The sequence below is a fragment of the Arachis ipaensis genome, chromosome B5 (assembly GCF_059453495.1).
Source record: "Arachis ipaensis isolate K30076 ecotype BB chromosome B5, ASM5945349v1, whole genome shotgun sequence".
Taxonomy (NCBI): Eukaryota; Viridiplantae; Streptophyta; class Magnoliopsida; order Fabales; family Fabaceae; genus Arachis; species Arachis ipaensis.
In genome coordinates, this window is record NC_142440.1 from 113,969,247 (window position 1) to 113,985,295 (window position 16,049).

The 16,049-nt window shown below is 38.1% G+C and overlaps 1 non-coding gene across 1 annotated transcript; it reads right to left on the bottom strand.

Annotated features, from left to right (window-relative positions):
• Positions 1-12,643: 12,643 nt before the first annotated feature.
• On the bottom strand, positions 12,644-12,751 carry LOC148565419 (small nucleolar RNA R71). Its single transcript, XR_015885458.1, has one exon. It is a non-coding gene; the product is annotated as a small nucleolar RNA R71 (small nucleolar RNA).
• Between the last annotated feature and the right edge of the window lie 3,298 nt (positions 12,752-16,049).

The following is a 16,049-nucleotide window of genomic DNA, read 5'->3' on the forward strand; positions in this document are numbered from 1 at the left end:
GCCAATCCTTTGCCTCGTCCTCCTCCTGTGCCTCCAAGTAACCAACCAGACACATTCATAAATGCTGAAGCCCAAGAACAGTACAAGAAACTAGAAAAATGGGCCTTTCATTATGAGAAAAAGCTCAACCTGCCTGAGAAATATGCGGATCAGATCCTTAACAGACTAAATTTTTATCATTGGGAATTCGTAAAATTCGATCCGGTGGAGGTAAACGAACACCAGGTCAAGGAATTTTACACAAATTTCCTAAAGAGGAATGCCCAAACTATTTTTCTAAGAGGTGTCACCTTGGACACCTCTGATACTGCTTTAGAGGCCCTCTTGGATATTCCGCATATTCCTCCATCTCGAGACGCTTACACTGGAATAATGAAGGACGTGACAATAGGCAAGATTTCTTTGGATGTGGTCCTGGAAAAGATTGGCCAGCCTGAGGCTAGATGGGAATACAGCAAGGGAGAACAGGCAGTCCTGTTGAGTGTTACATGCACTGACCTCAATCCAGAGGCAAGGATCTGGCAGCAGATCATTGCCGACTACATTCTTCTGAGCACGCATGCCACGCATATCAGAATCCGTGTGGCAGTTTTGCTGTGGGCTATTCTGGAAGGGAAGAGGATCTCTGTTGTTCCCCTTATCAAAGAGTCGATGTGTAAGGTGAACCAACAGCAGAAATTCAACATTCCCTTTCCATCGTTGATCACCAGATTAGCAGCTCTATCTGGTGTAGAGAGACGCCCAACAGACCGAACGTTTGTCTACATGAGTAAGTAGCCATTTTTTGCCATACGGTGATTATGACGGGCCGCCTCAGAAGAAGAAGAAGACCACTAAGCCTCCATCAACAGCAGCAGAGCCTTCAGCACCTCCTACAGCACCCGCACCCACACCCCAACCCCAGACACCATATGAGCTGTGTCTGGAGATCCTTCAGGCCATCCACTGATCTGAACGCCGCAACACTCGCCGCTTCCAATGGATAGTGGCGAAGTTTGAGGGTAGAGACCCTGGGCCACCTCCTTCAAATACACCAGAGCTTGAGGCCGCAGAGCCTGCATCTGAGGAGCCAGCAGCTGAAGCTGGCCAGGCAGTCCAGACACCTGAGCAGAGACCGGCAGAGCCCAGAGCTAAGGAGCATAGAGCTGAAGAGCCTAGATTTGAGGAGCTGGCAATTGGAGCCGAGTTGACAGTTGAGATGGCAGTCGAGACAGCTGACCAGGCAGTTGAGCAGCCGGTAGCCGAGACCACCCCAGTGACATCCGGAGCCCTCATTGTTTATCAGCGTCATCATCACCCACCACCATCTGACAGTGGAGCTTCTCATGGTTGATTCTCCCCCAATTGATTATTTTGAGCACTGAAGACAGTGCATGATTTAAGTGTAGGGGAGGATCTACAATATTTTGGGTGTAAACATTCTCTCCTGAACACTCTTATTCAGTTATTTTCAGTTTTATTATGCTTTTACAGATATTGGCAGCACTTTACTTTTTGCTACTATTTAGTACTTTGATGTATATATATATTAGCTTGGCTTGCTTCTAGTTATTTTTGGTATTGCATTTTAATTATGAATATATATATATATATGTTTTGAGCTTGTTTGCTTGGTATATAGTACAGTTATAGATTGTGATTGGATGATGTGAATAGCTTATGCCTAGTTTATCTTGATCCTAATTGTTCATGTTACTTTTTGCTTGTTGAAAATTAAGGAAAAAACTAAGAAATTTTGAAAAATTTTGCATCTATCACATCATACATACATATAGGAAATAAATTTTGGTGAAAAACAACAAATTTCCCAAGAATTTTGTTTCAAGGGCATTCTATTGAATTGATTGAGAAAATTGTTTTCAAACTTGCTTGAATGATTTCTTTTTTAGAACATAGAAGAGTAAAGAAAAAATACCTTGTGAGTTGTTAAGCTTGAATGAGTGGTTACATCTTTTAACCACTAATTTTATTCATTATGTGATATATCTCTTCTATGATTGTAATCTTAGTTTTGCTTGATTCTTTATTTCCGATGTTTGATGTCTTGAATGCATTTAGCATGTTTGAGGCCATCTGTGCATAACTCACTCACCCATATAGACCTACCCATGCATTTACCTTTGTTAACCCCTTTGAGCCTTAATTGACCCCATTGTTCGTAATAGCACCACATTACAATCTTAAGCGAAAAACCATGAATTTACCTTGGATTGTATCCTTGATTAGCTTAGGTTGAGGTGTGTGTTTCATTCAAGTGTGGGAAAATCTTTGGAAGGAACTTTGGTAGAAAAGAAAAGAAAAAAAATAATATATTTTGGGTATGCATTGAAGGAAAAAAATTTTGAAAATGGGTGCACATTCATGTGTCAATTTACTTTAACCATATGTATTGGTCATAAGAAAAAAAAAGAAATAGAAAATAAAATAAAATGAAATGGAAAAAATAATAAGAGGGAACAAAGGTTGCTCCAAAAGAAAAGAAAAAAATGAATAAGGAATGCATATGTGTTTTGAATAGAAACTAAGGCATGAATGTGAGTGAAAAGAAGTAATGGGTGGTTAGAATGCATTTTTGTGATTTGGTTGACATAGGTTAAGTTGGATACTTAAACTAATCAAGGATTCAATCATTTTAGTCCACTTAACCATAACTATCCCACCTTTACCCTAACCCCATTACAACCATATGAAGTCCTCATGATAATTGCATTCATACATCACTTGTTGTTGATTGTTAGATGAAAAGCAATTCCTTGAAAGTATGATTAGAAGAGACTTGAGTGATTAAACCCCTAAACACTGAGTGACTAGAGTGTATACACACCTAGTGAGGGTTCAATTACTTAACTCTATGTTTCCATGCCTCATATCATGTATTCTTGCAAGTTGCTTCATTTTGATGTCTTGAATCAATTCTTTAGATTTTGGTTGTAATGCATTACCTCCTTACTTAGCCCTATTTGTCTACACTTGTTTGGGAATTCGATTATTTGTTTTCACCAATTTCATATAGATACTATAGATTGATACATAGATAGTATATACATACTTGCATGCATATAGATAGTTGCATTTAATAAGTTGAACCCCTCTTGATTGTTTTCCTTGTTGGTTTAGCATGAGGACATGCTTTTGTTTAAGTGTGGGAGAATTGATGAGTCCATATTTGATGATATATTTTGACTTAAATTGGATAGATTCTAGCACGTAAACTCACACCTAAGTACCAAAAGTGGACTTAAATGTGAAAACATGCATTTTTGTGCTTAAATCGAGTAATTTAATTCTACTTTTATGCCATTCGATATGCCGTGATATGTTTTGTGAGTGATTTCAGGTCATTTTAGTAAGATTGGGTAAGCAAAAGTGGAAGAAAGCATGTAGAAGGAAGAACACATGAAGAAAACAAGGAAAAGTGTAACAACCCTAGTTTTTGAAAATCAAATGATTAGTTATTTGTGATTTATTATATTTGTTGATAATTTTATTTTAAAAAAGTTATTTTACTAAAGGTAATTAAATGGAGTTTCATGATAATTGGAGTTTAAATTAATTAGAATTTTTATATAATCTTTATTAGATATTTGATATAATTGAAATTATAATTTTAGTAATTGAAAAATAAGAAATAATTGTATAATTTAATTTAAATAAATTCTATTTTGAATAAATTATGTTATTAATTTTAACTCTCAGAAATTATTTTATTAGAAATGATTAGATTGATATTTATAAATACTTTAAGTATAATTGAATTAATATTTATGTACAATTTCTATTATAATTAGTTATCTTATAAATTGAAATTAAAGTTTCGGAGATAGAAAAATAATGAAAAGTTATATCATTTAATTTGAATAATTAATATTGAGTTTAAATTATATTTTATAAAATGTGATTAATATGTTCATTTTATATTTTAAATTAGAAATAATTGATTGAAGTTAGCAATATGATGATAAATAATGTTCCTAAATATTTTTAATAGAGTATATTTGATTTTAAAATTACTCTATCCTTCAATTTTATCAAAATATCTATTCATACCTATCCTTATTCTTTTATAAAATCCTAATTTCTAACCCTAATTCCTAAAATTAACTCAGAACCCTAATTTTCCCAATTCCTAACCCTAACAGCCGCAGCCTCACCCTTCCTCAACGTAACAAACACACACACGCGCAGAGAGGAGATCGGAGGAAGAGATAGCGCCGGCGGAAGGGAAGAATAGCGTCGCTGGCCTGGTACTACCGGACTCGCCGCCCAGCCGCCGTCGCGTCGCTGCCTAACCACCATGGCGTTGCTACCCAGCTGCCGTCTAGCTTACTGCCTTGCTGCCATCGAAGCTCTGCCGCCACCGCTGCCGAGCCGCCATCGATAGAAGGAACCGCGCGCGAGAGAGGGAGGAGTCATCGAGGGAGAAGAGGTAGCGCAGAGGAGGGAAGTATTACTGCCTGCGCCGCCGCCTTGCCTCCATTGCCGCTGGAGCTTCATTGTCGCCGCCGTGGTTCTCGCGATGTGCAGGCTTTGTGAAGAGAGGGAGATGAATGCGAAAGACCAGGGTATGAACGAGGCCCTGTTCCGCACCGCCAAGCCTTCACGCCGTCAAACCACCCCCGCCACTGCTAGGTTTGACTCCGTCATTCCCTGTTGCCGCCGGAGTTAGCCGCTATTAGAGCTGTTGTTCTGCCATCGTCAAACTTGAAGGAGGATGTCATTGCTGTTGTTGCCGGTAGCATTATTACTGTTCTGGTTTTGGTCTATTCTTTTATTTAATTCTGTTCCATTTACACACTTCAATTTGTCACTGCCATGCTTGTGAACGATTTGATTTAGTATATTTCTTGTCCTAAATTTCCAGAGTTGTGTTTGCTCTTGATTTCTATTCAATTCGAATCTTTTGTCCTGGTGTAACCATCGTCACTGCCTTAGGAAATTGACACTGCTGCTGTTCTGGTTATGTTGGAATGCCACCGCTGCTACTGTGAAATTGGAGTACTGGGTGATGACAAGTCATCTTAGCCTAGTTTCACTAGCCTTTTTCTTTTGTTTTCAATTGATTTTATGCACTTTCTTAAGCCATAAGCAAGCCAATTGGGTAGATTTTCATGTTTCCTTTGATTCAATCAACCATGGATGAATTCATGCACTTTCATGAGATTTTATGCTATAATTGTCATATATTATGAAAGAAACACAATCTCATGATTTGGGGCATAGCTTTGATTGTTTTGATTGATTGATGATAGCTGAAAAGAGTTTTGAAGAAGGTTGAAGAAAGAAGGAATGGCTAGGAGTAAGAGAGAACAAAAAGCTTGAGCCAAAGTTTGCTTCAAACTTTAGCTCAAACTTTTGGAAGAATTGAAAATTCCCCAGAGGAAAAAAGTTTGAGCCAAAGTTTGCCTCAAACTTTAGCTCAAACTTTTGGGAAAAAAGCTTGAGCCAACGTTTGCCTCAAACTTTTTGGCAAACGTTGGCATCACAAAACCTACACCCTGGAGGAGAAAAGCTTGCGCCAACGTTTGCCTCAAACTTTTTGGCAAACGTTGGCGCCACACATATACACAACGGGACCAACGTTTGAGCAAAAGTTTGACCTCAAACTTTAGCCCAAACATTGGTAGCAGCAAGTGAAGCCATCTGGTATAAAAATTTTGAGTAAAAGTTTTCCTCAAACTTTCACTCAAACTTTTATGATTCTTGACCCGGTTCACAATGGGTTTCTCTCCAACTCCAAGAGCAATCAACAGAGACTCTTATCAACCCAATTCCATCAAGAGCAAAGGCCCAATTCAAGGCTTGAAGACCATTTGAAGAAAGTGTATAAATAGCTTAGGATTTAAGTTTTAAAGAGAGCTTTTCCGGAGAGAATTTTCAGAACACTTACAGTGGAGAGCACCTTGACATTTTTGGCATTGTTGTTTTTAGAATTCAAGAGAATTAGGGAGGAGAATTGATCTCTCTTCTTCCTTGTTCTTGTTTGAGCACTGTTTACTTTTCTTGTTTCGGATCTTGGGTGGAGAATTGAAGAACTTCTGTTTCAATCTCACCTTGAGATCTCGTTTAATTTTCTGCATAATTGAATTTCCATTTCTGTTAACTGCTTCGGCTTCTACTCTTCTGCAATTTACATTTCTTTATTTCCTTTGCAATTGTTCTTGCTGGATCTAGGAAGGCAGTGAGATCTAGACTTGGCTATCTAGTCTCTTGAGTCCTGAGATCTATAGCTTTCAATTTCAATTTCCTTGTTTCGTTGTCACACCAAGCTTATTCTCATTTTCATTTAAGATCCAGTTTAATTGAATCCATCTTTTACATTCTTGTTTGTTGAATTTTTCTTTTCCTTGTTTAATTTCTGCAAATCCAATTCCCAATTCCCTTTACAATTCAAGCCATTTACATTTCTTGCACTTTAAGATTCTGCAATTTACATTTCTTGCGTTCTAAGTTTCTGCCATTTAATTTCTTGTTCTTTAAGATTCAGCACTTTATTTTCTGTTCTCTTTAATTTCATGCAATTTACCCATTCCCTTTACTTTCCTTGCAATTTAAATTCTGTTAATCACAAATCACTCAACTAAATCTTGATTCGCTTGACTAAATCAACCACTAAACTAAAATTGCTCAATCCTTCAATCCCTGTGGGATCGACCTCACTCACGTGAGTTATTATTACTTGATACAACCTGGTGCACTTGCCGGTGAGTTTTGTGTGTTTGGAATTCGTTTTCCGAAAATACACATCAAGTTTTTGGCGCCGTTGCCAGGGATTAAAATAGATTGACAATGATTAAGTGAAGTGGAGATCTAGATCTAGCACTTTTTCTTTTCTGTTTCTCTAATTTTTTACTGACACACTAACTGTTTGAAATTTTGCTTAAACTAAACTTCATTCTAGCAATAGATTGAAGTGTTACTGGTGGTGTTTCTTTTGTTTTGTTTGTATGTCAGGTACAGGGAGATCCATTCCTGTTTTATCTGAAACTGACCAGAGAACTCTTAGAAGGTTAAGAAGAGCTGAAAGAGGGAAAAATATTGTTGGAGAGGAAGAATCTGAGGAAGAATATCACGAGATGGAAGGAGATCCATCTAATCCAGGAGGAGGGGTTAACACTAACCCACAACAGAGGAGAGTACTGGCCTCCTATACCTTTGCAAATGCTAGACATTGTGGAAGCAGCATTCTCACCCCTAATGTCCATGCAAATAACTTTGAACTGAAGCCACAACTCATCACATTGGTCCAAAACAACTGCTCGTTTGGGGGAGGACCATTGGAGGATCCAAATCAACATCTATCTACCTTCTTAAGGATTTGTGACACTATCAAATCCAATGACGTGAATCCTGAAACTTACAAGCTTCTGCTGTTCCCGTTCTCATTAAGGGACAAAGCCGCACAATGGCTTGAAACTTTTCTCCAAGGAAGTATCACTAGTTGGGATGACTTGGTGACTAAATTTCTAGCCAAATTCTATCCACCCCAAAGAGTCATCAGGCTGAAAACCGAGGTGCAGACATTCACACAATTAGATGCCGAATCCTTGTATGAAGCATGGGAGAGGTACAAAGCCTTAATCAGAAAGTGTCCTCCAGAGATGTTCAATGAATGGGACGTGCTGCAAAATTTCTATGAAGGCCTGACATTGAAATCTCAAGAGGCATTAGATCATTCTGCTGGAGGTTCACTACAACTGATGAAAACTGCTGAGGAAGCCCAGAATCTTGTGGACATGGTGGCCAACAATCAATATTTCTTTGCTCATCAAAGAAACCGCCAACCATCACAAAGGAGAGGAGTAATGGAGCTAGAAGGAGTAGATTCAATCTTAGCTCAAAACAAAATGATGCAGCAACAAATTCAACAACAGTTTGAACAAATGGCCAAAAGGATTGACAGCCTTCAAGTTGCAGCAGTTAACACAAGCCAACCATCATCCACATGGGTGCAGAATGAAGAAAGCCAAGAAGAGCAACAACAGGAACAAGTGCAGTACATGCATAACCAAAACTCTGGACAGAATGAAGTGTATGGTGACACATACAACCCATCTTGGAAGAACCACCCAAACCTCAGATGGGGAGACAATCACAACCAAAACCAACAACCATGGCAGAGGAACTCAAACCAAAACACTTCAAGGAACAACCAAAACCACAACCAGCAGCAAACCAATCAAAACCCTTACAAAAAACCTCAAAACAACTACCCCAACCCCAACCATTACCAATCCAATAACCAACCCACCAACCAAAATGCCCACCATCCACCATCCACATCTCACAACCCACCACAAACATCACCTGAATCTCAAAGACTCACTAACTTGGAAACTTTGATAGACAAAATGTGGAAACACCAGGAAATGACAACCAAAACCATGAAGCCTCCATGAAGAGCCTAGAGAGGCAGATTGGGCAAATCTCCAAGCAGATTTCTGTTGAGAGACCTTCAAGTTTGATGAGCGGATAATTTATATGCTTTTTGACATTGTTTTTAGTATGTTTTTAGTAGGATCTAGTTACTTTTAGGGATGTTTTCATTAGTTTTTATGTTAAATTCACATTTCTGGACTTTACTATGAGTTTGTGTGTTTTTCTGTGATTTCAGGTATTTTCTGGCTGAAATTGAGGGACTTGAGCAGAAATCAGATTCAGAGGTTGAAAAAAGGACTGCTGATGCTGTTGGATTCTGACCTCCCTGCACTCAAAGTGGATTTTCTGGAGCTACAGAATTCGAAATGGCGTATTTCCAATTGCGTTGGAAAGTGGACATCCAGGGCTTTCCAGCAATATATAATAGTCCATATTTTGGCCAAGAATAGACAATGTAAACTGGCGTTCAACGCTAGCTTTCTACCCAAATCTGGTGTCCAGCGCCAGAAAAGGAGCCAAAACCAGAGTTGATGAACGCCCAAACTGGCACAAAAGCTGGCGTTCAACTCCAAGAAGGACCTCTACACGTGCAACACTCAAGCTCAGCCCAAACACACACCAAGTGGGCCCAGGAAGTGGATTTATGCATCAATTACTTACTCATGTAAACCCTAGTAGCTAGTTTATTATAAATAGGACCCTTTACTATTGTATTAAACATCTGGGGATTACCTTATGATCCTTTGATCACGTTTTGGGGGCTGGCCATCTCGGCCATGCCTGGACCTTTCACTTATGTATTTTTAACGGTAGAGTTTCTACACTCCATAGATTAAGGTGTGGAGCTCTGCTGTTCCTCAAAGATTAATGCAAAGTACTACTGTTTTCTATTCATTTCATCTTATTTTGCTTCTAAGATATCCATTCGCACCCAAGAACGTGATGAAGGTGATGATTATGTGTGACGCTCATCACCATTCTCCCCTATGAACACGTGCCTGACAAACACCTCCGTTCTACATGAAATAAGCTAGAATGAATATCTCTTAGATCTCCTAACCGGAATCTTCGTGGCGTAAGCTAGAATGATGGCGGCATTCAAGAGAATCCGGAAGGTCTAAACCTTGTCTGTGGTATTCCGAGTAGGATTCAATGATTGAATGACTGTGACGAGCTCCTAACTCGCGATTGCAGGGCGTTAGTGACAGACGCAAAAGGATAGTAAATCCTATTCCAGCATGATCGAGAACCGACAGATGAATAGCCGTGCCGTGACAGGGTGCGTGAGCATATTATTCACTGAGAGGATAAGATGAAGCCATTGGCAAGGGTGATGCCTCCAGACGATTAGCCGTGCCGTGACAGGGCATTGGATCATTTTCCCGAGAGATGACCGAAAGTAGCCATTGACAGTGGTGATGTATCACATAAAGCCAGCCATGGAAAGGAGTAAGACTGATTGGATGAAGATAGCAGGAAAGCAGAGGTTCAGAGGAACGAAAAGCATCTCCATTCGCTTATCTAAAATTCCTACCAATGAATTACATAAGTACCTCTATCCCTATTCTATTATTTATTATTCGAAAACATCATTATCAATTTATATCTGCCTGACTGAGATTTGCAAGGTGACCATAGTTTGCTTCATACCAACAATCTCCGTGGGATTCGACCCTTACTCACGTAAGGTATTACTTGGACGACCCAGTGCACTTGCTGGTCAGTTGTATCGAAGTTGTGACAAATTATGAATGTGTAATCACGATTACGCGTACCAATTTGCTCACGTGCCAGGAATAGTTTGAGCCTGGACATCACAATTTCGTGCACCAAGTTTTTGGCGCTGTTGCCGGGGATTGTTCGAGTTTGGACAACTGACGGTTCATCCTGTTGCTCAGATTAGGTAATTTTCTTTTTGTTTTCTTTTCAAAAATTTTTCAAAAATCTTTCAAAAATTTTCTCCTGTGTTTTCAAAAAAAAAAATTTTAAAATAAAAATGTTTTCAAAAATTTTATTCAAAATTTTTAAGAATGAATTCTAGTGTTTCATGATGATTTGTTGAAGCCTGGCTGGCTGTAAGCCATGTCTAATTTTTGGACTGGGGTTTCAACTTACCATCATAAATGAAGAGATTCTCACACACTTAGTTGCTCTATACATGAAAAGTATCCATATCTGCTGAAGCTTGGCTGGCCATTGGCCATGTCTAGTGTTTTGGACTGAAGCTTTCATTAAAAGCTTGGCTGGCTAGTGAGCCATGTCTAATTCCTGGACTGAAGCTTTAGACTAACATGGCAAGATTCCTGGAATTCATGTTAAAAATTTTGGAATCCTTATTTTTTCTTTTTCAATTAATTTTCGAAAAAAAATACAAAAAAAAAATTTAGAAAATCATAAAAATCAAAAATATTTTTCTGTTTCTTGTTTGAGTCTTTAGTCATATCATAAGTTTGGTGTCAATTGCATATGCATCTTGCATTTTTCGAAAATATCATGCATTCATAGTGTTCTTCATGATCTTCAAGTTGTTCTTGGTAAGTCTTCTTGTTTGATCTTGATGTTTTCATGTTTTGTGTCTTTTCTTGTTTTACATGTGCATTTTTCGTTTCTTAGAGTCTAAACATGAAAGATTTCTAAGTTTGGTGTCTTACATGTTTTCTTTGCATCAGAAAATTTTTCAAAAATATGTTCTTGCATTCTTGCATTCTTGCATTCTTGCATAGCATTCTTGCATGCATTCATTGTTTTGATCTAAAAATTTCATGCATTGCATCTTTTTAGTATTTTTCTCTTGCATCATAAAAATTCAAAAATAAAAAAAATATCTTTCCCATTTTCTCTCATCAAATTCGAAAATTTGAATTGACTTTTTCAAAAATTTTTAAAATCAAATTGTTTCTCATGAGTCAAATCAAATTTTCAATTTGAAAATCTTATCTTTTTCAAAATCTTTTTCAAAAATCAAATCTTTTTCAAAATTCTTAGTTATTTTCGAAAATTCCAAAAATATTTTTAAAAAATATTTTTCTTATTTTTTATACCAAATTTTCGAAAATAACATAATCAATTAATGTTTTGATTCAAAAATTTGAAGTTTGTTACTTGCTTGTTAAGAAAGATTCAAACTTTAAATTCTAGAATCATATCTTGTGATTTCTTGTGAATCAAGTCATTAATTGAGATTTTAAAAATCAAATCTTTTTCAAAATTAGTTTCTAAAATATCTTCTTATCTTATCTTTTTCAAAAATATCTTTTCAAAATATCTTTTCTAACTTCCTAACTTCTTATCTTTTCAAAATTTGTTTCAACTAACTAACTAACTTTTTGTTTGTTTCTTATCTTTTTTAAAACCACCTAACTAACTCTCTCTCTAATTTTCGAAAATATCTTCCCCCCTTTTTTCAAAATTTCTTTTTAATTAATTAATTATTTTAATTTCTAATTTTAATTTTCGAAAACTACTAACCTTTTTCAAAAATTATTTTCAAAAATCACTAACCCTTTTTCAAAAATAATTTTTGAAAAATTCTCTCTCTCTCATCTTATTCTATTTATTTATTCATCTACTAACATCTCATCTCACATCTCTGCCATCCTCACAGTTGTGTTTCTTTCTTTACATCACACTCTTTCTCCCCCTCTTTTCTTCCACTCACAAAGGGATCCCTATACTGTGGTATAAAGGATTCATATTATTATTATTATTTTTTCTGTGCCCTCTTCTTTGTCATATGAGCAGGAGCAAGGATAAGAACATTCTTGTGGAAGCAGATCCAGAACCTGAAAGGACTCTAAAAAGGAAACTAAGAGAAGCTAAAATACAACAATCCAGAGATAACCTTTCAGAAATTTTCGAACAGGCAGAGGAGATGGCAGCCGAAAATAATAATAATGTAAGGAAGATGCTTGGTGACTTTACTGTACCTAATTCCAATTTACATGGAAGAAGCATCTCCATTCCTGCCATTGGAGTAAACAACTTTGAGCTGAAACCTCAATTAGTTTCTCTGATGCAGCAGAACTGCAAGTTTCATGGACTTCCATCTGAAGATCCTTTTCAGTTCTTAACTGAATTCTTGCAGATATGTGATACTGTTAAGACTAATGGAGTAGATCCTGAAGTCTACAGGCTCATGCTTTTCCCTTTTGCTGTAAGAGACAGAGCTAGATTGTGGTTGGATTCTCAACCCAAATACAGCCTGAACTCTTGGGATAAGCTGGTCACGGCTTTCTTAGCCAAGTACTTTCCTCCTCAAAAGCTGAGCAAGCTTAGAGCTGATGTTCAAACCTTCAGACAGAAAGAAGGTGAATCCTTCTATGAAGCTTGGGAAAGATACAAGCAGTTGACCAAAAAGTGTCCTTCTGACATGCTTTCAGAATGGACCATCCTGGATATATTCTATGATGGTTTATCTGAGCTATCAAAGATGTCACTGGACACTTCTGCAGGTGGATCCATTCACCTAAAGAAAATGCCTGCAGAAGCTCAAGAACTCATTTACATGGTTGCTAATAACCAGTTCATGTACACTTCTGAAAGGAATCCTGTGAGTAATGGGACGCCTATGAAGAAGGGAGTTCTTGAAGTTGATACTCTGAATGCCATATTGGCTCAGAATAAAATATTGACTCAGCAAGTCAATATGATCTCTCAGAGTCTGCATGGAATGCAAGCTGCATCCAACAGTACTCAAGAGGCTTCTTATGAAGAAGAAGCTTATGATCCTGAGAACCCTGCAATAGCAGAGGTGAATTACTTAGGTGAACCTTATGGAAACACCTATAACTCATCATGGAGAAATCATCCAAATTTCTCATGGAAGGATCAAAAGCCTCAACAAGGCTTTAATAATGGTGGAAGAAACAGGTTTAGCAATAGCAAGCCTTTTCCATCATCCACTCAGCAACAGACAGAGAACTCTGAACAAAATGCTTCTAATTTAGCAAATCTAGTCTCTGATCTATCTAAGGCCACTGTGAGTTTCATGAATGAAACCAGGTCTTCCATTAGAAATTTGGAAGCACAAGTGGGCCAGCTGAGTAAAAGGATCACTGAAATCCCTCCAAGTACTCTCCCAAGCAATACAGAAGAGAATCCAAAAGGAGAGTGCAAGGCCATTGACATAAGCACCATGGCCGAACCTGTGAGGAGAGGAGAGAACGTGAATCCCAAGGAGGAAGACCTCCTGGGACGTCCAGTGGTCAACAAGGAGCTTCCCTCTGAGGAACTAAAGGATTCTGAGGGTCATCTAGAGACCATAGAGATTCCATTGAACCTCCTTATACCCTTCATGAGCTCTGATGAGTATTCCTCTTCTGAAGAGAATGAGGATGTTACTGAAGAGCAAACTGCCAAGTTTCTTGGTGCAATCATGAAGCTGAATGCCAAATTATTTGGCATTGATACTTGGGAAGTTGAACCTCCCTTGTTTATCAATGAACTAAGTGATCTGGATCAACTGACATTGCCTCAGAAGAGACATGATCCTGGAAAGTTCATAATACCCTGTACCATAGGCACCATGATCTTTAAGGCTCTGTGTGACCTTGGTTCAGGAATAAACCTCATGCCCCTCTCTGTAATAGAGAAATTGGGAATCTATGGGGTGCAAGCTGCTAGAATCTCATTAGAGATGGTAGACAACTCAAGAAAACAGGCTTATGGACAAGTAGAGGATGTGCTAGTAAAGGTTGAGGGCCTTTACATCCCTACTGATTTCATAGTCCTGGATACTGGAAAGGAAGAGGATGAATCCATCATCCTAGGAAGACCTTTCCTGGCCACAGCAAGAGCTGTGATTGATGTTGACAGAGGTGAAATAGTCCTTCAATGGAATGAGGACTCCCTTGTGTTTAAAACTCAAGGATCTCCCTCTGAAACCATAGAGAGGAAGCAGAAAAAGCTTCTCTTAAAGCAGAGTCAACCAGAGCCCCCACAGTCAAACTCTAAGTTTGGTGTTGGGAGGCCACAACCAAACTTTAAGTTTGATGTCGGGAGGCCACAACCAAACTTTAAGTTTGGTGTTGAACTCCCATATCCAAACTCTAAGTTTGGTGTTGGAGAGTCTCAACAAAGCTCTGCACATCTGTGAGGCTCCATGAGAGCCCACTGTCAAGCTATTAACATTAAAGAAGCGCTTGTTGGGAGGCAACCCAATTTCTATTTATCTAACTATATTTTTCTTAATTATATGTCTTTATAGGTTCATGATCATGTGGAGTCACAAAATAAATAAAAAAATTAAAAACGGAATCAAAAACAGCAGAAGAAAAATCACACCCTGGAGGAGCATCTGCCTGGCGTTCAAACGCCAGAACCGAGCATGGTTCTGGCGCTGAACGCCCAGAATGGGCAGCATCCTGGCGCTGAACGCCCAGAACAAGCATGGTTCTGGCGTTCAACGCCAGAAATGGCAGCAAATGGGCGTTGAACGCCCAAAATGGGCACTAACCTGGCGCTGAACGCCCAAAGTTGTGTGCAAAGGCATTTTACATGCCTAATTTGGTGCAGAGATGTAAATGCCTTGACACCTTAGGATCTGTGGACCCCACAGGATCCCCACCTACCTCATCATCTCTCTTTCCATTCATGATCATCCCTTCTGTTTTCCATTTACCACTCACATCCATACACCCACTACCTTCAAAATACAACATCTCTCTCCCACCCAATCCCACCCATATGGCCGAATACACACATCCATCCATCTCCTCCATATCTTCTTCTTCTTCTTCTATTCTTTCTTCTTTTGCTCGAGGGTGAGCAACATTCTAAGTTTGGTGTGGTAAAAAGCATAGCTTTTTTGTTTTTTTTCCATAACCATTGATGGCACCTAAGGCCAGAGAAACCTCTAGAAAGAGGAAAGGGAAGACAAAAGCTTCCATCAAGGGTCTATAGCTCAGTGGTAGAACATTTGACTGCAAATCAAGAGATCCCTGAGATACCTCAGGGGAGACATTTTCTTCCACACAATTATTGGAAGCAACTAAGGGTGGAACATCAAGAGCACTCTGTCATCCTTCATGAAATTAAAGAAGATCAAAAAGCAATGAGGGAGGAGCAACAAAGACAAGGAAGAGACATAGAAGAGCTCAAGGACATCATTGGTTCCTCTAGAAGGAAACGCCACCATCACTAAGGTGGATTCATTCCTTGTTCTTATTTCTTCTATTTTTCGTTTTCTATGTTATGTGCTTATCTGTGTTTGTGTCTTCATTACATGATCATTAGTAGTTAGTAACTATGTCTTAAAGTTATGAATGTCCTATGAATCCATCACCTCTCTTAAATGAAAAATGTTTTAATTCAAAAGAACAAGAAGTACATGAGTTTCGAATTTATCCTTGAACTTAGCTTAATTATATTGATGTGGTGACAATGCTTCTTGTTTTCTGAATGAATGCTTGAACAGTGCATATGTCTTTTGAAGTTGTTGTTTAAGAATGTTAAATATGTTGGCTCTTGAAAGAATGATGACTAGGAGACATGTTATTTGATAATCTGAAAAATCATAAAAATAATTCTTGAAGCAAGAAAAAGCAGCAAAGAACAAAGCTTGCAGAAAAAAAAATGAAGAAAAAAATAGGCGAAAAAAAATAGAAAGAAAAAGAAAAAGCAAGTAGAAAAAGCCAATAACCCTTAAAACCAAAAGGCAAGGGTGAATAAAAAGG